Source organism: Molossus molossus, unplaced genomic scaffold, assembly GCF_014108415.1.
Source record: "Molossus molossus isolate mMolMol1 unplaced genomic scaffold, mMolMol1.p scaffold_m16_p_7, whole genome shotgun sequence".
NCBI lineage: Eukaryota > Metazoa > Chordata > Mammalia > Chiroptera > Molossidae > Molossus > Molossus molossus.
In genome coordinates, this window is record NW_023425401.1 from 78,833,590 (window position 1) to 78,858,386 (window position 24,797).

General features: G+C 43.7%; 1 pseudogene; it reads left to right on the forward strand.

The window, feature by feature from the left end:
- Window positions 1–19,936: 19,936 nt before the first annotated feature.
- Window positions 19,937–20,691, forward strand: LOC118619662 (annotated as a pseudogene).
- The last annotated feature ends 4,106 nt before the right edge of the window (window positions 20,692–24,797 follow it).

The window sequence follows — 24,797 nt, forward strand, 5'->3', positions numbered from 1 at the left end:
TGATTGGGTATTGTGGTTTTCATTGAGACATAATTTTTCTCTCCCTAAATGTACCCTCCTGTTAAAGAGACTGTATTATATCTAGTTCTACTCCGGCTTGGTTATTAGCATAAACACAAGTGTATCAAATAGATCAAATTAATTGCACAGGCTTTTTCCAATTTACTTTGCTGGAATGTTATCATTCATAAGAAATCTTTAGATTGAGCTCTAGTGAGCAGTCAACTCAGACCCTCGGGGCAGAGAAGCCAAAGCCACAATTGCCATCAGGCAGTTCCTGGAACACTTGCAGGTTTGGGCCTTGTCCTCAAGTCCTTGAGGTTCCCAAAGATGCTGAGGTTCCTTTTTGCCATCTTTCAGGAAAGCAACCTTCATTCCTTACCTGGAGAGATTGCTATGAACCACATGACCAAGCAAGGTACGAGGCCATGTCTCCAAGAGCCTTCTTTGGCTTCAAAGTCAATCCTCATTCCTTAAAGTTTTCTGGTGACATTCAGAGTCTCAGACATGACATTTCAGTCAAAGTTTTGGTTTAGAAAACCACAATTAGAAACTAGCTTTGAGTCCTCTTATGAAGAAATTAGATTCTTGTGGATTTATGCAAACAAATATATTACCATGAGAACAATAAAACTCATTAAGAGCTTCCAAATTCCAGAGGAATTAGGTGGGTTTTTTTAATATTTTCCAGAAGAAAATATAAATGCCTCAATATTGCCTATGAAAGTATAATCTACCAAATTGCTTTAAAAATAAAACAAGGCTGGCCAATGTGGCTCAGTGGTTGAGTATCGACCCATGCACCAAGAGGTCACCAGTTCGATTACCAGTCAGGGCATGTGCCCAGGTTGTGGGCCCGATCCCCAGCTGGGGGCATGCAGGATGCGGCCAGTTGATGTTCTCGCTCATCAATGTTTCTATCTCTCCCTCTCCCTTTCTCTCTCTCTAAAAATCAATAAAGAAAAAAAAAAAAGAAACAAGTGTCCTTATGTCTGGAAAACAAAAAAGATAAAAAATCAGCAATATTTTAAAAATTGCAAAAACTATAATTATTTTCAGTTCATTCAATCCCTTGATTTCTGTTTTCTGTTTCTCCTGATTTTTCTTGCCAGTACTTCCATAAATTTAGATGTTCCCTAGAGTTCTAGTAATTTTCATTCAGTTCATGGGGATTATCTGAAAATGTATTCCCAGCCCTGGCCGGTTTGGCTCAGCAGTTAGAGCATCAGCCTGCAGACCGGAGAGTCCCGGGTTTGGTTCCTGCTAAGGTCACATACCTTGGTTGCAATTTGTCCCTGGCCCCATTTGGGGTCGTGTGGGTGCCAGCCACTCAATATGTCTCTCTCACATCGATGTTTCTCTCTCTCTCTTCCCCCTCTCTCCCTCCCACTCTATCTGAGGATAAATGCAAAAATGTCCTCGGGTGAGGATAAAAAAATAAAATAAATTGAAAATGTATTCCCAGAGATACATAATTAAAAATAAGTCAGAGTCCTTTCCATGGATCTTTCAGAAGATGTAACCATTTTGTAAAAGCATTATAACAAAAGAGTGACTGTAAATGACAAAATAACTTAAAATGACAGGTTATATAGGTTTGATTATAATGCAGTTGACAAGGGAACTTGGTTATTTTGTAACAACATTTTAAGATAACAGAATTACAAATGAAAGTATATCAGAATAAGAAATTGATTAATTTATTCCCCACTGTCAGTTTTACCTGGAGTTCCAGTGGGGAAATTACAATTGGTTTAAAAAATTAAAGAGAGCTTCCTGGCCTTTTCATTTGTCATTGAAATCACAACTCCATTTTACTATCGATCTATATACCTTTCCTTTTCCTTCTTATTTTTCTATTTCCATTTTCCTTCTTGAGTATTCCTCCTCCAATGTTTTTTCTTCCTGTAATATGTATCCCCCTCTTTCATTTTAATCTTTTCTCACCTTTTTTACTTCCTCAAATCTTTCACTTTTTGTTCCTTCCCACACAATTTCTCTGCAATTTACACAAACCTGTGACTTTCCTAGTTCCTCTTAGTTGCTTCCTTCTTAATTCATTCAGAAATAACCAACTTTGGAACAACCTACTTTTAATTCTATATTACCAAAACCATATAGCTTTCTTTTGATTTAATTAGAATCCCCTTCTCAGAAATCTTAATTTTTAGTGACAACTAAACACAAGCAATTAGTATTCTTTAGATTGACAAATTTATTAAAACAGTCCATAACTTTCAGAAACAGGCTTTTTCTCCCATTGGCAAATACACTCCAATTTTTAAGAGGCATACAGAGATCATATAAATCCTCTTTGTAAACCCAGGCAAAAACAAACATGTTAATAACTTTAATCAATTAAAGTACCCATTTGGATTCTTGGTGATAACTGTTTTCCTTTTTAGTGTACTCAGAAGTTAATTGTTTAATTATCTATTGTCCCGGCCACTTCTAGGAGGCTGGAAAATAAGCAGATGCGGGTATCAGACCCTTCAGCTTGTTCCAGGGGCTGCAGCAGTTCCCAGGCCTCTAATGGCTTGAATTTGAAAATACCATTTTTTTTCCTTTAATGAAGTGGGGCACTGGTTCCTGCTGCTTCCACAACCTTCACAGGGTTTTGGGGTGGTATTAATTTCCCCATTCTTCTCAGGACTGCTGTAGCTCCCGGGCCACCAGGAAGAGGACTTAGAGTATTTAAAAGACTTATTTAATAACATTTTCTTTTACTCTCTGGGAAGGAAGGAAGACCTTTCTCCCCTCTTTGAACACCAATTTAGATCTTTCTGAGTAGAATTCTTAAGATGTAACAACATGAAATCTTGCACATAAGAGATCTTATCCTATCTCAAAACAGAAATGACATCTAAAGTATATACATGAGTGCTCTCAAAATGGGGGACTGGGACACTAGCTTCAAAATCTTATTTCACACCAACCAGCACAGCAAAATGACCCTCACAAGGTCTAAGTAGCACAAAGTCCAACCAGCAGAGACAGAGGATTTCTTGTGTTCATGAAACAATGAAAAGTAACCCCCTAAAATAAGAAAGCAAGCAAAGAACATCTGTAACCAAAGTTATATTGCAGATAAGACTCTCAGCCCTCAAACAGAATACACATGTTTTCTTTTACTAGCTAAGCATTTCAGACAGCTGATGCCTTGGGAGGGAGAGCAAGGATGGTCTCAGAGAAAAAGAACTCTCAGCAGCTGCTGGGAAGTTTCTGCAATACTTGCCATGGAGTCAGCTCACCACAAGCAGCTGGGGCCCCCAGCTAAATAAGATATGCCCCCATTTTTTAAACAAAATTAAGCAAATTTACACAAGACAATGCCCCCAATATACAATACTTACAAGTGAACACAACAAACAAATGTTTGTGGTTTACTGTGCCCTTTTGTTTGCACAGCCTGACAAAATGCCAAACAGAATGCCCTGCACCATGCAGAACAGTGTCTCAACCCTGAGCTGATCAGGCTCAGGTTCAGAGAACAGACAAGGATCATGAGAGAATACTTGCAACCAGGAGCTGATCAGGCTCACACCAGATGAGAGGCAAGACAGCAGATGCCTCCCATTACAGAGTTACAGAGTTGAATGTTCCATTCAACTTAGGTGAGACAACGGGGATTGCTGAAGTCAAAGGCGGAACTCAAAACTGCAAAATTCCTGGCAGCACTGCAAATAAAGAGTCCAGACCTCAGCTTTAGGAACCCAGTCCAGACAGCCAGCAGGATCCCCAGTACTCACCCCAGAGGGGTCCCACTCACAGTTCTGCCATAGTCACCAAACAACAAATAGGTCCAAGCCACCATTAATACTCGAGCCAAGATTGAATTGTATATGAGCATTTATTCCAATATTGCTGATAGTATGATAGAGCAGTGGATCATCCTGTAAAAGCCTGCTCTTCCCCCCATTAGCCAACTGCTTATATTGGGTAGAACAACCAAGTTTACATGGAGAAGAAGGCAAAAAGAATAACAATGGGTAAAAAGTTACAGACTACAGCCCTGGCCGGTTTGGCTTAGCGGTTAGAGCGTCGGCCTGCGGTCCTGAGAGATCCGGGTTCGGTTCCCGCTAAGGGCGCGTACCTCGGTTGCAGTTTGTCCCCGGCCCTGGTTGGTTGTGCGGGTGGCAGCCGCTCGATGTGTTCCTTTCACGTCGATGTTTCTCTCTCTCTGTTCCTCTCTCTCCCTCCCGCTCTACCTGAACAAAAAATGGAAAAATGAAATGTCCTCGGGTGAGGACAAAAAAAAAAAAAAAAAAAGTTACAGACTACAGGTATGTGGAAGTAATGTGAGCTAGGGGTTATAAAGGGTTTTCTGCAGTGCACCACCTCCAGGACTCCAAGGTTGTTAGTCTTTCCATGGTAAGGGGTCAGTTCTTGGATTAGGAGAATCAGCTGCATTTTGAGATTAACTGCTAGGTCCCAGGACGTACAATTCCCAGCCAGATCAGAATGTGCTTTCCTTAATCAGAACAATAACGGCTAACAGAGCATGATTAACATTTCTCATAACTGTGGCTAGTGCGCCACTGTGATTAGTTCTCTATTATTCTCTCCCGCCCCTTGCACTTCTTCTATACTCTTCCTTGTTTCACTGTCCTAAGTATATTTTTGCTGTGGTCAATAAAATCTTGCTGCTTTTCTACACTTTGTCTCTTAATTGAAATATTTTCTTCAAGAAAACAAGAACTGAGGTCTTGTCATCTCGCTGGTAACAATATCATGTAGCAGTTACATACTGGAGACTTTGGGTAGAGGAGTTCTCTGAGCTAGAAGAATGCGACACAGTTTGAAAGCCAGGTAAAATGAAGGACTCCTCAAGGCTAGTGATAATTAATTTGAAGTGAGACCAATGAGTATGGCTCTTTGTTTTTCTTCAGCCATGAACAGTTTTACAGGTGTGGGCATGGAGTACATAAATTACATTTAACCAAGGTTGTGATTTTGCCAAGGGAGTATAACTAATCACATGTAAAAGGGGGCAAGGTTATAATGATAGTCTGTGGAATTTAAAGGAGAGAAGTAGGGAAATGAGGACTTGATGGGAAGGGAAAGATGGTGAAAATTGTAGCATGATTAATGGATTTTTGGTGTAAGAATAGTACAAACCTAGCCCGGCCAGTGTGGCTTAGTGGATTGAGCATCATCCCATGGACTGAGTGATCATGTGTTCGATTCCTGGTTAGGGCTGGACTCGATCCGCAGTAGGGGGCGTGCAGGAGGCAGCCAATTGATGTTTCTCTCTCATATCGATGTTTCTATCTCTCTCTCCCTTCTTCTCTCTAAAAAAAGTCAATAAAAACATTTTAAAAAGAGAATTACAAACCTGTAAAAAAATGTTATAAGATTTTATTTGAGCCAAACAGATGACAGTTTCCAGGAAGCAAGATCTAAAATGCTCCAGAGAATGACTGTTTGCAATTATTTTTATGAATTTGAGATTAAGGAGTGACTTTAAGAATGATTACATAGCCCTGGCCGGTTTGGCTCAGCGGTTAGAGCGTCTGCCTGCGGTCTGGAGAGGCCCGGGTTCGGTTCCCGCTAAGGGCATGTACCTCGGTTGCAGTTTGTCCCCGGCCCTGGTTGGTCGTGCGGGTGGCAGCCACTCGATGTGTCCCTTTCACATCGATGTTTCCCTCTCTCTCTCCCTCCCACTCTGTCTGTACAAAAAATGGAAAAATGTCCACGGATGAGGATTAAAAAGAAAAAAAAAAAATGTGAAAAAAAAAAAAAGAATGATTACATAAAAGTGGAAGAGAGCAAGGTGGAATTGGATTACGGGATAGTAAAGATTACGTGCTTTCTGCCCTGGCCGGTTTGGTTCAGCGGTTAGAGGGTCGACCCGCGAACCAGAGACTCCCGGGTTCGGTTCCCACTAAGGGCACGTACCTCGGTTGCAGTTTGTCCCTGGCCCTGTTTGGGGTCATGTGGGTAGCAGCTAGTCGAAGTGTCTCTCTCACATCAATGTTTCTCTCTCACTCTCTTCCTACCTTTCTCCCTCCCGCTCTATCTGAAAATAAATGCAAAAATGTCCTTGGGTGAGGATAAAAAAAAAGATTATGTGCTATCTTGGGGACAATTATTTCTGGCAATCCAAAGGTGTGTTAACCTAGATGCACAAGAAAAATAAACAGGACTTGCTTTAAAATCTTTCACTAAGGAAGGTATAGGCCTGGGCATGACTACCCACTATGACCTACCCAGTTAGGAATTTGTGATTTATTACAGAACCCCTTTTGTCCATGGCATGTTTAGAGAGGGGTTACTAAAAGAAACACTCTACAAATGTAGGGAGTGGTGACAAAAGTGTGTGCTTTAAAATGAGATTTTGAGGAGTTCAGGCTACTAGTAATGACAAGTATGACTTGCTGAGGTGAAGAGAAGAAAGGAGTTTAAGCAGCTAGAGCTTGGGATTGCTTGAGGATATTGAAATCAAGAATAACAATAGAGTTAGTGTTTTTGTAGACTATGCCTGGATATACATTTATAACACATTTCTATGAATTAGATAAATATGTGATACAGATATTCAAGAGGCTGTTTTTAAACTCATCTTTATTGTTGAATGTATTATAGATGTCCTCCCTTTTTCCCCACTAACCTCCTCCTCCCCAATCTCGCCCCCCTTCTGCCTTCCCCACATTACTGTCAGTGTCCATTGGTTATGCACATATGCATAGAAGTTTTTTGGTTTATCTCATCCCGCCCTCCCTCCCCCCTTCCCTTTGAGGTTCATCAGTCTAACAACCAATTTGTACTTCTTAATTCCTTCATCTTTTTCACCCATTCCCTCAGCCCCCACCCATCTGGCAAGTAACAAAAAGTTCTCTGTATCTATGAGTCTGTTTCTGTTCTGCTTGCTCATTTTGTTTGTAGATTCAATTGTTGATAGATATGTACTAATAGCCATTTTATTATTCATATTTTTGTTCTTCTTCTCCTTCAAGATTTCATATAATATTGGTTTGGTGGTGATGAACTCCTTTAGCTTTTTCTTGTCTGGAAAACTCTTGATATGTCCATCGATTCTAAATGATAACTTTGCAGGACAGAGTAGTCTTGGTTGTAGGTCATTGCTTTTCATCACCTTGAATATCTTGCCACTCCTTTCTGGACTGCAAAGTTTCTTTTGAGAAGTTGACTGAAAGTCTTATGGGAGCTCCTTTGTAGGTTACAGAATGCTTTTTTCTTGCTGTTTTTAAGATTCTCTCTGTATTTAACCTTTGGCATTTTGATGATGATGTGTCTTGGTGTGGTCCTTTTGGGTTTATCTTATTTGGTACTCTCTGTGCTTCCTAGAGTTGTATGTCTGTTTCCTTCACCAAGTTAGGAAAATTTTCTGTCATTATTGTTTCAGATAGATTTTCAATTTCTTGTTCTCTGTCTTCTCCTTCTGATACCCCTATGATGCAAATGTTGACACACCTGAAGTTGTCCCAGAGGCTCCTTACACTATCCTCATTTTTTTTGGATTTTTGTTTTGTTTTGTTTTTGTTTCTTTTTTTGCTGTTCTGATTGGGTGTTTTTTGCTTCCTTATATTCCAAATCGATGGTTTGCTTCTTGGCTTTACCTACTCTACTATTGGTTCCCTGTAAATTATTCTTTATTTCAGTTAGTGCATCATTCGTTTTAGACTAGTTTTTTTTTTTTTTTTTTTATGTTGTTGATGTTCTCACTAAGTTCCTTGGAGGTCTCCTTAAGTTCCTTGAAGGTCTCACTAAGTTCCTTGAATGTCTAATCAAGTTCCTTGAGCAACCTTATAACCTATTTTCTGAATTCTGCATCTGACTGCTTGTTTATCTCCATTTTGTTTAATTCTTTTCCTGGAGATTTCTTTTCTTTCATTTGGGACAATTTTTTTTGTCCCCTCATTTTGGGTGCTTCCCTGTGATTGTTTCTATGTATTAGGTAGAGTTGCTATGTCTCCTAGGCTTCATAGGGTGGCCTATTGTAATAGGTGTCCTGTAGGATCCAGAGGCACAGCCTCCCTGATCACCCCAGCTGGGTCCTCAAGATACATTCCTAGTATGGACTGTATACCCTTCTGTTGTAATTGAGTTTTGATTGCTATTGGCACATCAATGGGAGGTATTTACTCAGGCTGATCAGCTGCCCACTGACCTCTGGCCTCTGACTACTTTGGAGAATCAGCTGTGTAGGGGCCCACCATACAGCAAGATTTTCTTCATCAGGTCTCTGGTACCCACTGAGTCCACTCATTGGGTGTGTCACTTATGGAGGTGGTTGGGTGGTGGTGTTTTGATGCTGTTCTGAAGCTGTCCATTGGGTCTGCTGGCTCTGGGGCAAGGTCAGCCACTGCCTGTGTTCTATCCAGGGCCACCAGGCTTAAGCTACAAAATGATCTGCTGATGGCTATTTCTTGTGTGCTTGTGTGCTAGGTTTAGAGGTACCCAGGAAAGGCCATGTTGTGAACCAAGGCTGGCTGCGTCTAGTGCCAGGCCTGGGGCCACTTAACAAGAAGTATGGGGCTCACTGAGACCAGATGCTCCTTGTTTGAAAGATTTTAGGAAACTCTGAAGCAGGATCCAAGACAGGCCAATTCTATGGTAAATCCTTTGGAAACAGCTTGGCTGGGCCCAAAAGTTGGGTGAGGCAGGGCCTCAGGGAATCACCAGGGTAGGGCAAACAGTGTGACCCAGGTTGCTGGAGTCCCAGATATGGTGGCCATCTGCCCCCACAGGGAAGGGCTCATCAAAGGAACAATGGCCTTTGTCAGTACCTCCGTCCTGGAGAAAGCCACCTATCCAGCCCTTGTCCTGAGGCCTGAAGAAGCTCAGTTCTTCCCTGTATGTCTCTGGTGCCCCTCACACTGCCTCCCTTCCAAACTTACAGGGAGCACATGCGAGTTAGTTCGTGTGCGAGACCTTTAAGAGGAACTGCGTGGGGCTCCAGCAATGGCAGCCTCATTCTACCTCAGTACCCACTGGGTTTTGCAGCTTAGAGTTATGGAGACTTCTCTTCCTGGCACTTGAACCCTAAGCTGAGCACCTGATGTGGGACAGGGACCCCTCACTCTTCAGGGAGGACCTTCCCAGCTGAGGTATTCTGATTTTATCTGCCATATGTGGGTGAGAGAACAGCCTGTCTGTGCCTCCACCCCTCTTACCAGTCTCCTTGTGGCTGATTCTGCTTCTTTATATTGTAGTTGTAGGACAGCTCAATGTCAGGCAGTTCTGAGTGATGGTTGTGCTGTAGTTCAGTTGTAATTTTGATGTGGTTGTGGCAGAGGCGAGTACCATGTTTACCTACGCTGCCATCTTGACTGGAAGTCCTCTCAAAAGGTTTTTCTTCACTCAGAATTTTGGAAACTCAAGTGAGAACAGGAGCATTCAAAGAAAAGTATCCTAGCGGTTCAGAGGACACAGCAGTCCAGCGCAACCTTGTCCGGCAGACTCACGCTAGGAGTCCATCCGCCGGCTGCAGATGCTGAGCCCACTTGGGAAGTGGTTACAGCTTCCAAGAAGGGGTTTCACCTGGGACTTGCCCCCTCTTCCCTGCTGGGGGCCATAGCACGACTGGCTGCATCCTGGCGCTCTGCACTCTTGGTCAACATCTTCAGCAGCACCTGGTTCCTGCTATTTGTTGCCAGAAGGGTATGTGGAGACCAAAATGACGGGCTTGTTTTCCTCAGGGAAACACTGGTTCAAAACGAGGGCTTTTATAAAGATTTAATTCTGTCTGACCTCTTGAATAGTCACAAAACTGAAGATCCAGCACCAATTTTTCTACTCAGAAATCCTGAAATCTTCCTGGCCAGGGCAGCAGTGTTCCTGGTTGATTAACCCAGTGGGCACTTGTGCTGATGTTACTCATCTTCCCTTCATCCTTCATGTTGCTGATCACTTCCTTCTCAAAATTTATCAGAGACCTTGGAAGGTAGACAATGAACAGAGGAGTTTTAGATCTGAGTGGAAATGGAAAACAAATGGTCCAGATAATTGAAATTACTCAAGAAAGATACTTAGATATTTCTTTCTTTTACAAGTGCAATAAAATGGTTCTAGAATTGTCAGAAAAATAATACAATATTTAAGAAATAATCTGCAAGTCTAAATATTTAGAAGCAGTACCATGTCATCTATACCAAATTCTGTGGATGATACCATCTTTTACATCATAGAATTTTTCATTTTTAATGTAACCCAAGATCTATTTTTATATATAAGTGATTTGACCAGGCTTTCAAGTTAATGCAAATATTGGACTAGTTTTTAGATTTCTATCTGTGTCTATTCATAAACAAATAGAAGATTGTGTTTGTAGAGATGTCCACTTGTTGGGAATATCTAGGAGCAGAAGAAACTAATAATGATAAGATAGCAACACCACTTTACATATACCTCACTTGTGCCAGGCACTATTTCAAGCCCTTTCTTTTTTTGGTATGTGCCCCTAGCGGGAACTGAACCCGGGACTCTGGTCTACAGGCCAACGTTCCAACTGCTAAGCCAAACTGGCCAGGACGTCAAGCCCTTTCTTTTTATTAACACACTTTATGAGTTAATGCAGAGGTTATTATCCATATTATTTCTCCTCTATTAGTGTCCTCATTTTACAGATGAGGAAATTGAGATACAGTGAGGTTATATAGTTAACCCAAGGTCACACTTCAAAAATATAGAAAAATCAGAATTTAAACTCAGTCCAGCTTATTCTAGAGTCTGCTCACTCCTAACTTTCATACTATGAACCAAAGTTTAGAAACTTTGCTTTATAGGATGAATATGTTTAACATATAGATTTTAGCATGGTACTAATCACTGTGCTGCAGTTCACAGAATAATTTCCCTCTGGGTGGTCTGCTATGATTTGAGAGAGACATCTGAAGACATAATCATGAAGTGTGGTAGACTTGGGAAAAGGTCAAACTCCTTCCCAGCCAAATGTGAAGATGGACTACACCTGAGCGGGTTCTAGAAACTCTGATAGGTGTGGGGGTAGACAAGCCTGATGTGGTTTTGAGATTGGGGCAAAGGTGAAGGGGCACAGAAGAAAGATTCTTCAGGATACTAAGTCCCAAGGATGATAACCATACAACTGTGTGATTACTTTCACTGTAAATGCTTAGTAGGCTACCACCTCTGGACCCTTGATGCTACCTAGTTGGCATTCTCTTTCACAGTGAAGCCAGTCAAACCTCGGTTCTTAAAACTCTCCCATCTCAAACAATTTGATTCTCAAGCAAGTTGCCCACCGGGAGAAGTGGGAGATGTCTAGGATGTTGAACCAAACTTTAGTTTTGGACCTGAAAATCCTTTCATGCTGATACCTCAGCATGACAAAAAGTGACCCCCAGGCAACAAAGAAGAGAATGATTTTGTTGCTGGCAAAATATGAAGGTTATCACAATTTTAAAGGGGCCATCAAAATTAAGGAGAAACATCTGTAACAAAAATAAATAATTTTTTTAAAAAAAGAGTGCTAATGTTACTAAGAGGGTAAAAGAAACAATGATCACAGAAAGAGAAGAGATAGAAAAACTTCTGAATTGAAGGAAAAGCAGTTAGCCAGTGACTGCATTTTGTAGGCATGCTGACCTCTTGGAATGAGTGCTGAAAATAATTCATTTAAGAAAAAAAGTGTTTGTTTATAGATTAAACAGTACATTAGACATGTCCTGTATATAAGAAAGGTTAAAATGGGGAGTCATATGTGGATCTGGAATGGATTAATTCAATTTACATACTTCTAACTGGTAGAAAATGGTTCCCTTTTCAAACAAATGGCTTCTTGAACAGCCTTCCAGAATGAATTAAGTTCAAGAACTAAGGTTCCACTGGACTTTTTTCTTTTTCTGATATCTTTAAACTACTGACCCCAACTTGTCTACCTCACTCTCAGCACAAAAAAAATAACCATCAACCTCATGTCTCCTGGTTTCTTCTCACCAACCCACAGATTTCCTACATCCTCCTTTAGCTACTCTCTGTTAACTTTAACTTCCATATTACGACCCCCAGCCTCCTATTGTTTAACCTCACCCCAAGCCCTTTATTCCAGGAAACCAGCTCTACTAGAAGAACAACTCTCGGAAAGACCCCAGCCACAACCAGCCAAAGACAACCACAACTCTTCAGTGGGGCAACCACCCATCCTTGCCCTAAGTTTAAAAACCTTTAGTCTGTATGAACTGGCTGCTGCGCTCTACTTGGAGGCAGCCCGGCAGGTATTTCCCTCAATAAACCTGCACCTGGTTACTCAGCACCATCCCATTCTTACATAATGGTGCCAAAACCCGGGATGGGAGCTTGGTAGCCTGGACGATCCCCAGCACAAACCACCCTTACTGCCTGGGAAGCAGTGGGCTGTGGCAGCTCACCTGGGCTAACTCCCAGATTCTGAGTGGACTGTGGTCTGGGTTGATTGGCTGGCTCCAACATGTCCCAGACTCCCTCCTACCTGTTGAACCAGGAGGTAGGGAATTTCTTCCTCCCCTCTCTGGTGGACCTTCCAAATTGTAGGCCCCTACACTCTCTCTCCCTTATTTTTTCACCTACGCACGGTTTCGATTTTGACTCATCCCTATCTACAGAGTGGCCCGTTTGTCTCGCTCTCGCCTCAAAATCTGGGTTCCTAGTTGGGTCTCTTGCTACTCAGACATTCAAGTCGGGGTGATGACTCCTTCTTGATCTGTCCATCCTAGAGGCTTGTCCTCCTGAGGCCTTGATTGGAGACAGGGATGCCCTTTCCTGTCATTGCCTCTCTACAAAATGGGGTCATCTCAATCAAAACCACCTCGCTCAAGCCCCCTTTGCTGTCTACTGCCCCAATATAAGCTACTCTTCAATTCTAAGAGACTTAGATAATTTCTGCCACTGGACATCTTATGTGCAGGCTTTCTTCTCTCTCCACTCACACCCTTCCCTTTGCTTCACCTGCTCCACATACCAAGTCCTTCTATCCCGATCCCCAAGCCCTCTGCCTTTGACTAATTCTTTTGACCCTCAAGACCACTCAACCCCCACTCCTCTTTCTCCTCCTCCTCCTGCCCCAGATACATCCCCTTCTTCCACCGCACCAACCTCTCCACCTCCACCTTATCCAAATACCTCTTCTCTTCCACCAGATGAGCTTTCCTCCACATTCCTCCTCTGTCTCTGTTCACGTAAGCCTCCCCATCCCAGCCTATATTCACTCCATGAGGTTGCAGAAGCTGAAGGGATAGTCCATGTAGCCATCCCCTTCTCCCTCTCTGACTTATCCCAAATTGAACGCTGCCTTGGCTCCTTCTCCTCTGATCCCGACTCCTACATCAGGGAGTTCTGATACCTCACTCCATCATATGATCTTACCTGACACGATCTTTCCATCATCCTTACTTCCTCTCTGCACACGATAAGAATCAGGTGTGGGCAACCACCCAGCAAGTAGCAGATGAGGTACATGCCCAGGACAATAACCTCCCTCTGGTGGGGGTGGGAGGGGCGGGCAGTTCCCCTCAATGACCCAAATTGGAACTATCAGATTGGCCATGCTAATCATAGGGAACGTGACCATCTTATAGACTACCTTCTTCAGGCCTTAGAAAACCTTGCCAATAAGGCCGTCAATTATGACAAAATCAAAGAAATTATTCAGAGGCCCCAAGAAAATCCAGGAGAATTTCTAGAATGATTCTCTCAAAACTTTTGTAGATACACTCGTATGGACCTCATCACCCCAGCTGGGACCACCCTCCTCCACTCACATTTCATCTCCCAATCTGCCCCTGACATTAGATGCAAACTCAAAAAACTTGAGGATGGACCCGAGACACCTCAGAGAGAGCTCTTACATATTGCCTTTAAGGTTTTTAACAACTGGGAGGAAACAGAGAGGGAAGAGCAACAGAAAAGACAACAGGAGAACTATCATATGCTGGCAAGAGCCCTTCAAGGGAACACTGGTCCGAAGGGCCAAGGCTCTAGTAGACAACCTCCTCAGTGAAGTCCTCCTGGTCCCTGCTTCAAATGCAAACAAACGGGCCACTGAGTGAGACAGTGCCCAAACCCTCGCCTCCCCCCCCCCACCAGGGCCTTGCCCACACTATCACCATGAGGACCATTGGGGAATTGATTGCCCCAAGCACCAAAGGGCATTCTGGTCAACCTTTCCCAACAACACCCCATCCAGGTCAGTAACAGACTTTCTGGGACTGGCAGCAGAGGACTAAGGAGGCCATGGGACACTGGCCCTAGTACACATCACCAACAGTGAGCCCACGGTAGACCTTCACATAGCAGGTAAGGAAATCTCCTTCCTCATAGACACTGGGGCCACCTTCTCTACCCTCCCAGAATTTAATGGCCCTTTCAGCTCTTCTCAAACCTTCATAGTAAAAATCTCAGGTCGGCACTCCTGCCCCCTCATTACCACTCCTATAACTTGTATCTTAGATGGAACCTCATTTATACATCAATTTCTAGTCATGCCTCAATGTCCAACCCCCCTTCTGGGATGGGACATCTTAAGCAAATTCCATACTACCCTCCAACTCTTCCCTCCAAAGATACCTACAACCCTATCTCAAAGTATTAAAATATTCTGCTTGCTGGATGACAGCCTCACCCCCCATTCTTCCAATCCCTCTGCTTCCTTTCCCATACCCCTCTCTATTGTTAACCCCCAAGTTTGGGACTCTAGTCAGCCTTCTGTAGTGACACACCATACCCCCATCTCAATTAATCTCAAAAACATCTCTCTCTTTCCTAATGTACTCCACTACCCCATTTCTTGTAAACATCTCCAGGGCCTAAAACCCCTCATCTCCAAATTTTTAACCTCAAGACTCTTAATCCCCACTAACCCCCCCTACAACACTTCAATTCTCCCCATCGTCAAACCAAATGGCACCTACTGACTTGTACAGGACTTACGCTCTATTAACTCAGCCATCTTTCCCATCACTCGGGTAGTACCCAACCCATATACTATCCTCTCTACCATTCCTGCTATCACCCCCCACTCTACTGTTCTGAATCTCAAAGATGCCTTTTTTACCATCCCCCTACATCCAGATTTCCAGAATATTTTCACTTTCACTTGGACAACCCTGACACCCTGTGCTCACAGGAACTAACATGGACAGTCCTACCTCAGGGATTCCGGGACAGTCCCCACTTTTTTGGTCAGGCCCTAGAAGCATATTTTAACAAGCTCAACCTCCCCCACAGCTTCCATATTACACTGAGGATGAATTAGCCAGAAACCTCCAAACCCCCCGCCAGAAGCGGGCCATTTTTCTCTCTTTTCTTGTAGGTCTCTCTTTCTTCTCCTCAGTAGCCACCCTAGGAACTGGGGAGCTGGACTCGGCTACAGCCTTAAGATGACTGAACAAATTCAGGCAGATCTAGAAAGAGGTTATGAAAACTCGGCTACCTCCCTAGCCTCCCTACAACTCACCTCCCTAGCAGAGGTCACCCTCCAAAACCGATGGGCCCTGGACCTTCTCACCACTGAGAAAGGAGGTACCTGTTTTTCCCTCCAAGAAAAATGCTGCTGCTATATCAACGAATCAGGTATAGTAGAGGAAAATATTAACTCTCTCCGAAAATTACAGGAGAGACTTTGTAACCACAGACACGAGGAACCCTCACCTCTAAGCCAATGGTGGTCTATACCCTTTTTAACGTAATTGCCACACTCATCAGCCCATTGATAATCATCTGCCTCCTCCTCTTGCTTCTTCCCTGTTTCCTAAAATTTTTGCAAATACGGGTCACCGAACTCACCAGGGTAGCCCACCACCAACTATTACTCCAAACTTACACCCCTCTACCCCAGCGTGACCACCAGGAGGAGCAACTCATAAGGAGAAACTTTTTTAACCTTCCAACTTGTATTAACTAAGAGTTGGGAAATGTTAACTTTTTTTTTTTTTTTTTTTTTTTTTATGAATTTTTATTTATTTTTTTGTTACAGATATTTTACCTTTTTACCCCATTGGCACCCCCCACCCCCCCCCCCTCCACCCTGTCCCCGGCTTAGTTGTCCATGTCCATTGGTCATGCATACATGCATATAAGTTCGGTGGTTTATCTCTTCCCACCCCCCCACCCCCCATCCCCTCTTCTGAGGGATGTCAGTCTGTGCCCTACTTCCATGTGTCTGGGTCTACTGTATTCCTCAGACTGTTATGTTCATTATATTCCGTATATAAGTGAGATCATGTGGTATTTGTCTTTTTCTGCTTGGCTTCTTTCACTTAGGATAATACTTTCCAGGTCCCTCCATGTCGTCTCAAAGGATAAGAGATCTTTCTTTCTTACCGCTGCATAGTACTCCATTGTGTATATGTACCACAGCTTTTTGATCCATTCGTCTACTGGTGGACACTTGGGCTGTTTCCAGATCTTAGCTATTGTAAATAGTGCTGCTATGAACATGGGGGTACATATATTCTTCCTGATTGGTGTTTCAGGCTTCTTAGGGTATATTCCCAGCAGTGGGATCACTGGGTCAAATGGAAGTTCAATTTTTAATTTTTTGAGGTAGCACCATATTGTTTTCCATAGCAGCTGCACCAGTCTGCATTCCCACCAGCAGTGTTTTCACGAGGGTGGGGCAGATGCTGGTCCTTAGTGAGCCTCAATTAACACTTCAATGGCCCACAGGGTGGGGTTGGATCTCCGAGGGAGGGGCTGCTGCCTCTCCCCAGAGCCCTGGGAAGAAGCAATGTGGCCACCGTCCTGAGTGGCTGCACTCAGCCAAAGCTCCGAGAGCCCTCCAAACCCCGAGTGTCCCGACACAGTTCCAGTCCAGTCTGCCCTCCCTCTGCCGGAGCCCAAGGTGAGTGGCTGTGGCTGTTTTAGCCTCTGTCCCGGCTGCGCTGTGGGGCCGCCTGGGAGTGTAACCCGCGGGCGCCGCTTATAGCTAAGACCGCTGCCGAGCTGCCGACCGTGGGCTCCCAGCCCCGTCTCGCGCCTTCGCAAGCCTACCGGGATGGAGTCAGTGTCCCTCGTTGTATGGTTCTCGCAAGCTTCTTTTCTGTTGGTTTTTCCCGTCGATTTGTCTGTGTTATAGTTGTAATTCCAGTTTGGTTCTGGGAGACGGTCTGTGTAGCTCCGTTCACTCCGCCGCCATTTTTCGGTTCCCGGGAAATGTTAACTTTGACTTCCATATTACTACCCCCAGCCTCCTATTGTTTAACCTCGCCCCAAGCCCTTTATTCCAGGAAACCAAAGCTATCACTCCGGCCAGGTGGAACAGTATCCTGAAACCCCCACCCAAACCTAAACAGTTGCTCGACGAGAAGAACAACTTGGAAAGACCCCAGCCACAACCAACCAAAGACAACCGCAACTCCTTGGCGGGGCAACCACCTATCCCAGCCCTAAGTTTAAAAACCCGTAGTCTGTAAGAACCGGTTGCTGCACTCTACTTGGAGGCAGCCCGGCAGGTATTTCCCTCAATAAACCTGCACTTTCTGGTTACTCAGCTCCATCCCGTTCTTATACTCTCCTGTCTCAGTGTCCTCCCTTCTGTCAACACCTGACTTTCTACTTCCACTCAGGATCCTACTCCTTTCTGTCTCCTCAGAGACCTCATGTAACTGATTATTCTTTTCTTTTTTTTTCTTTTATCTTAAATCTCTACTCTCTGCTGGCTCCTTCCCATCAGCATTTAAAGATGGTCAAAACTCTCATTGTTTAAAAAGCCTTCTTCCGCCCTGGCAGGTTTGGCTCAGCAGTTAGAGACTTGGCCTGTGATCCAGAGAGACCCAGGTTCAGTTCCCACTAAGGGCATGTACCTGGGTTGCAGTTTGTCCCCAGCCCTGGTTGGGTTGTATGAGTGGCAGCCACTTGATGTGTCCCTTTCACATCAATGTTTCTCTCTCTCTCTCTTTTCCTCTCTCTCCCTCCCACTCTGTCTGAACAAAAAAAAATGGAAAAATGTCCTTGAATGAGGATTAAATAATAATAATAATAATAATAATAATAATAATAATAAAAAGCCCTCGCCCTGGCCAGTTTGGCTCAGCAGTTAGAGTGTCAGCCTGCGGTCCGGAGAGACCCGGGTTCGGTTCCCGCTAAGGGCACGTACTTCGGTTGCAGTTTGTCCCCGGCCCTGGTTGGTCGTGCAGGTGGCAGCCACTCGATGTGTCCCTTCACGTCGATGTTTCTCTCTCTCTCCCCCTTCCTCTCTCTCCCTCCCACTCTATCTGTACAAAAAAATGGAAAAATATCCTCGGGTGAGGATAAAAAAAAAGCCCTCTTCCACCTCATGGCCTCCTCCATCTTATACCAAGATGTCCTCAATCAGACATCTTCACCTACTGCATCCACTACCCCACTTCCTGTCAGTCATCACCCTTTGAAATCAGGATTTCCTCTCTCCCCAATACTGAAATGCTCCTGGCCAGGGAAGCAGTGCTCCTGACTGAGTAACCCAGTGGGCACATCAGTACTGCTGTTACTCCTCTTCCCTTTATGTTGCTGATCATGTCTTTCTTGAAATTTATTCATGACCTTGGAGGGCAGACAACTAAATGGGAGTTTTAGGCTTCCCAATACCGCTGAGTTTTTGGTTTTATCCTGACTTTCTAGTTGTTTTTTCCCCTCATCTTATTGGCAGTAATTTTTTCTTTGCCCATTTCTGGAAGTTTCTTAGATTCTGTCCTAGACTACCTTCTCTTCTTACTGTACACACTTTCTCTGGGTCAATTTCATCAAAGGTTTAATTATTATCTAAGTGCTTATTCTTCTTTTTTAAAAAATAGATATATATTTGTTTCTGTATTGATTTGAGAGAGAGAGTGGGGGAGAGGGAGAGAGAAGTAGAAACATCGATGAGAGAGAACATCAATTGGCCGCCCCCTGCATGCTCCCCACTGGGGATTTGACTGACCCACAACCTGGGCGTGTGCCCTGACCAGGAATTGAACAGGTAACCTCTTGGTGTATGGGTCCACACTCAACCACTGGACCACACCAGCTGGGCTACATGCTTATTATTCTTGAATCTATATCTTTAATCCAAACATATGTCCAACTGATTCATAGTTCTAGGTATACACCAAACCCACATATCCCAAGCTGGACTCATAGTCTTCTCTTACCTTTTTACATCTTCTTCCTCTTCCTGTGCTTCTATAACCCAAGTTTTCAGCATGTTTTATTAAGTCTACTTATCTGTCTCTCAAATATGTTCACTTTTTCTCCATACCCACAGCCTCTACTGCATTACCCCAGACCAGACTCCCACCATCTCTCAAATGGCTGACTACTACAACCTCCTAACCAGTCTGATGTGCTTAGGGTCTATTTCAACACTGCAGCCAGGATGATATGTCTGAGATAGAACATAGAGCACTTCAGTCCCTATTTCAAACATTTTGGCAGCTCCAGATTGTCCTCTAGATTAAACCCAGATGCCTTATGTAAATTGTAAAACTTATTACAAGTTGTTCTCTGTTCATCTCCCCACTTTCATTCTCAGTACTCTTCTCTCAGGCTCTGTGCTCCAGTCATACTGAAAAACTTTTCATCCTTAAAAGTTGCATTCTGCATCTCTTATTTGGGCTTTTGCTTATGCTTTTCCCTTTGCCTCAGCAACACTCTTCCCCATACTTTTTATCTTCCAAAATCTCATTCATCCTTCAGGCTCCAGATTCCACCTGACTTCCTTTGGAGAGCATTTGCTGGCCTTTCACATTCTCCATAACCCTTTTGACTTCTTGTACCTTGGCACTGTGCTTGAATAAATGATTTATATATTTAATAAAATAAAAAAAATTAAAAAAAAAAGGAAGAAAAGCATCCTAGAAATTCTGGTTCATTACAAATGTTCTTGAAAATTGAAGTTCTTAGGGAAGTAATTAAGGATAACTATGGATAATTCTATAGCCTTTGGGAGACCTTATCTATGATTAAAATCATTTTTTATGACTGCTCTCCAAATCCCACCACAGCCACTACTGCAACCACAATGCCCAAAAGAAAGAAGTAAATCAGCAACAGCTGTCACCACCACAACCCCAAGTGCCAAAGCAGGAAGAGAGGGGAGACAAAGACAATGGGAGTCCTCTTGGACCACCCAGTCTTCTGGGCACTCCCCTAGTAGCCAATAGAAAGCCTCGTGACCCCAGCTGGATTCCCCCACACATCCACCATCAGTATAATGGATAAATAAGTTGTGTGTTCATGCAATGGGACTATACTCTAATGAAAATGAATGAACTTCTGCTGCAGGCATCTGGGATGAATCTCACAAACATGATGTTGAGCAAAAAGAGCCAGACACACAAGAATGCAGACTCTCTTTACAGAGGTCCTTCAGGATCAAGGGGACAGATGATTCCACCACTGCTGTCTCCCACCTCTTCCCTGGGACAGAGGCCCAGTTTGGGGATGCTTAGGCCCCAGGTTTGGTCCATATGGTCATGGTTGGTGGGGAGTCAATACTGAGCTTCCTTTTCCTGGGCCAGGACACAGTACTACTTCCAGGGGAGATGTTCTTGAAGAACAGAGACATCAAAGGCTCAAAAGCTGGTCACTTATCAAGAATACCTGCCCCCCCCCAAGTATGAACCCCAGGTTATGGAAGACCAATCTGATGGCCCAGTCTGCCAACACTTTGCCAAAAAAGGCCACTGTCAATATGAGGACTTCTGTGCCTTTGTGTCCATGCTGGAAGGAGCCCTCTGTGACCTGATGGCCATGTTTTTCCCTGTGGCCCTGTGACAGCTATAGTGGGGCTGTTCCACCCACCACCCTCAGTCAGTGACACTCACCCCTGTCCACCACCTCCCTGATTTGGGGTCCAGAGTTATGTTTCATCACTGGTGCACAGTGTCCACTCTTTCTGCTGATCCAGCCTCCAGAGAATTGCCTTCAAGACCCTATCTCTGCTCTCTCACTGCTTCCTGGATCCTCACCCCTTCACCAACTGACTGCTAAGCAGGAAACTTATTTGGTGCTGTTCCTTGTGCACCTGCTATTAAACCAAATAAATATCAAAGGAGTTCTCTTATTAAAAGGATACCAACCCAAGCAACCAAAGTCTTATTGACTAAACAGTAAAAATTATGGCTTTCCTCTTAGCTTCAAGTTTTGTGCTGCTAACTTGCTGACTTAGCAGAATCTAAACACTGATACAACTCTATCCAGACTTCTACCCGAGATGAGGGCTTGCTTCTTGTTTCCCAAAAGTATACTAAAGAGGACTTCCGGTCAAGATGGCGGCAGAGGTGAGCGCAGTATCGCGTCCTCCCACAACCACATCCAAGTTACAACAAAACTACAGAACCACCACCATTCAAAACCGCCTGAAATCAAGCTGAATGGAAGTCCTACAACTACGGAATTAAAGAAGCTGCATCGAGACTGGTAGGAGGGGCAGCGGCGCGACGGGCTGGTCCCACACCCACGTGTGGCGGATAGAAATCAGGAGGACACCTGGGCTGGGAAGGTCCTTCCTGAGGACTGAGGGGTCCCCGTCCCACACCAGGTGCCCTGCTCAGGGTTCCAGTGCCAGGAGGAGAGGTCCCCATAAATTCTGGCTGGAAAGACCAGCGGGAACTGAGGCTCAGGGAGGCAGACACAGCTGGAGCCCCAGGCTGCTCCTTAAAGGGCCCGGGCACGGACTTATTGGACTCTCTCCCTCTGAGCTTGGAGGGGAGGCAGCTCAAGGGGCACCAGAGACATACAGGGAAGAGCTGTTTGGCACTGGAGCGAGGGCTGGAGAGGGGGCTTTCTCGGGGACAAACGTGCTGTCAGAGGCCTTTGTTCCTTTGGTGAGCCCTTCCCTGGGGCGGCAGACAGTCGCCATATCTGGGACTCCAGCAACCTGGCTCACACTGGTAGCCCTGCCCTGCTGACTCCCTGAGGCCCGCCCCGCCCCACCTAACTTTCAGGCCCACCCAAGTTGTTGGCACTTGCTTAACCATAGGATTGGCTTGACTTGGATCCTGCTTCAGGTTTTCCTAAATTTTTTCAAACGAGCAGCATCTGGTCTCTGCTAGCCCCATACCGCTCGTTAAGTAATACCCAGAAACAAACACAGGGAGGCAGCCAAAATGAGGAGACAAAGAAACAGGTCCCAAATGAAAGAACAGAACAAAACCCCAAGAAAAGAACTAAGCGAAATGGAGATAAGCAACCTAACAGATGCTGAGTTCAAAATACTGCTTATAAGGATGCTCAGTGAACTCAGTGAGGGCCTCAAGAGCATAAAAAAGGACCAGTCAGAAATGATCGATGCAAAGTTAGAAACGAAGGAGGCTTTAACTGAAATAAAGAATAATTTACACAGCTTCAATAATAGAGTACGTAAATCCAAGGAGCAAACAATTGATTTGGAATATAAGGAAGCAAAAAAACGCCCAATTAGAACAGCAAAAAGAAAAAAGAATAAAAAAAAATGAGGATAGTGTAAGGAGCCTCTGGGACAACCTCAAGCGTGCCAACATTCGCATCTTGGGGGTGCCAGAAGGAGAAGAGAGAGAACAAGAAATCGAAAACCTGTTTGAAATAATAATGGCAGAAAACTTTCCTAACTTGGTGAAGGAAACAGACATACAAGTCCAGGAAGCACAGAGAGTCCCAAACAAGATGAACTCCAAGAGGCCCACACCAAGACACAACATCATCAAAATGCAAAAGGTTCAAGACAAAGAGAGAATCTTAAAAGCAGCAAGAGAAAGGCAGCTAGTGACCTACAAGGGAGTTCCCATAAGGCTGTCAGCCGATTTCTCAAAAGAAACTTTGCAGGCCAGAAGGGAGTGGCAAGAAATATTCAGAGTGATGAAAAGCAAGAACCTACAACCAAGATTACTCTATCCTGCAAAGCTGTCATTTAGAATTGATGGCCATATAAAGACTTTCCCAGACAAGAAAAAGTTAAAGGAGTTCATCACCACCAAACCGTTATTATATGAAATGATGAAGGGTCTTTTTGAAGAAAAAGATAAAATATATGAACAAACAAAATGGCAATGAATACATATCTATCAACAATGGAATCTACAAACAAAATGAACAGATAGAACAGAAACATTCTCATAGATACAGAGAACATTTTGTTGGTTGCCAGATGGGAGGGAGTTTGGGGGAATGGGTGAAAAGGTGAAGGGATTAAGAAGTACAAATTGGTTGCTAAACTGACAAAGCTCAAAGGAAAAGGGGCTGGGGGGGTGAGAAGAAATAAACCAAAGAACTTATATGCATAACCAATGGACACAGACAATAGTGTGGGAAAAGGTGGGAGGGAGGCGGGAGTGGGGAGGAGGGAGTCAATGGGGGGAAAAATGTGGAACGTCTGTAATACATTCTACATTCAACAATAAAGATTAAAAAAAAAAAAAAAGTATACTAAAGAAAAATATCAAGGTCCTGACTGGTTTTTCTCAGTGTTTAGAGCATCGGCCCGCTGACCAATGAGTCTTGGGGTCAATTCCAGTCAAGGGCATGTACCTTGGTTGCAGTTTGTCCCGGCCCTTGTCAGGGTCATGCGGGAAACCACCAGTTGATGTGGCTCTATAACTGATGTTTCTCTCTGTCTCTCTCTCTCTCTCTCTCCTTCCCACTCTATCTGATGATAAATAAAAAACTACCTCGGGTGAGGCATAAAAAAAAAAGAGAGAGAGAGAGAACAAAAAATACCAAGAATCTGTAGCTGTTTTAGGTAGAACTTAGACACTTAAGAAAGACTAGCTCTTTTATTTTTTTCTGTATTGATTTTAGAGAGAGAGGGAGAGGAGGAGAAAGATAGAAACATTGATGAAAGAATATATCAATTGGCTGCCTTCTGCATACCCCTGACTGGGGATCAGTCCCACAATCTGGGCATGCACCCTGATTGAGAATCAAACCTGTGACCTCTTGGTGCATGGGTTGATTCTCAAGCACTGAGTCATACTAGCCAGGTGGAAGACTAGTTCTTTTAGAATACACAGAAAAACATAGAAGATCAGTGTTCCAGGACACTAAAAGAATTTCAAATGAAGAAACAGCACATTTTTTTTAAAATAGGAAAAAAAAATTATGCTTATGTGTACTGATTTTTCCCTTACTTTGGGGCTTTATGGCAGAGAAAGACAGAAGAAATGAATTTTATGCCAGAGACTGTCATGTCAAAAACCTAAACCAATCTAAATATCCATCAACAGAAAATGAATACAGATACTGTAGTTTGTTAACATTGCATAGCACACTCCTTTTCAAAACTCATGAGCTGGAGCTTCATGTAATAACATAATATAAATGCTGAGAGAAAAAAGCAAGCTGCAGAACCCTGCTTAGTAGGTTATAGCATTGGTCCTGATACACCAGCATTGTGGGTTTGGTCCCAGTCAAGGCACATACGAGAATCAACCAGTGAGTCCAGCCAGCGTGGCTCAGTGGATTGAGCATTGTCCCATGGACTGAGGGGTCCCATTTTTATTCCAAGTCAGGGCACATGCCTGGGTTGAAACCTTAATCCCAAGAAGGGGGTGTGCAGGTGGCAGGAGATCAATGTTTTTCTCTCATTGACGCTTCTCTCTCATTGATGTTTCTATCTCTCTCTCCCTTCCTCTAAATAAATAAATACATACATAAATACATAAAAACATATTTTTTTTCAAAGAGTCAACCAGTGAATGCAAAAACAAGTGAAACAACAATAATCTCTCTTTCTTTCTTTCTCTCTCTCCTCCTTCTCTCTTAAATCAATTTTTCAAAATGTATTTCTTTATTCATTAAAACATTCCATTTTTCTATGTCTGATATAATTTTGCAAATTAAAATATACAATTTATGATAACAATAACGTAGTTTGAAATATGGCAATGGGCAGGACCGGGAGGAGG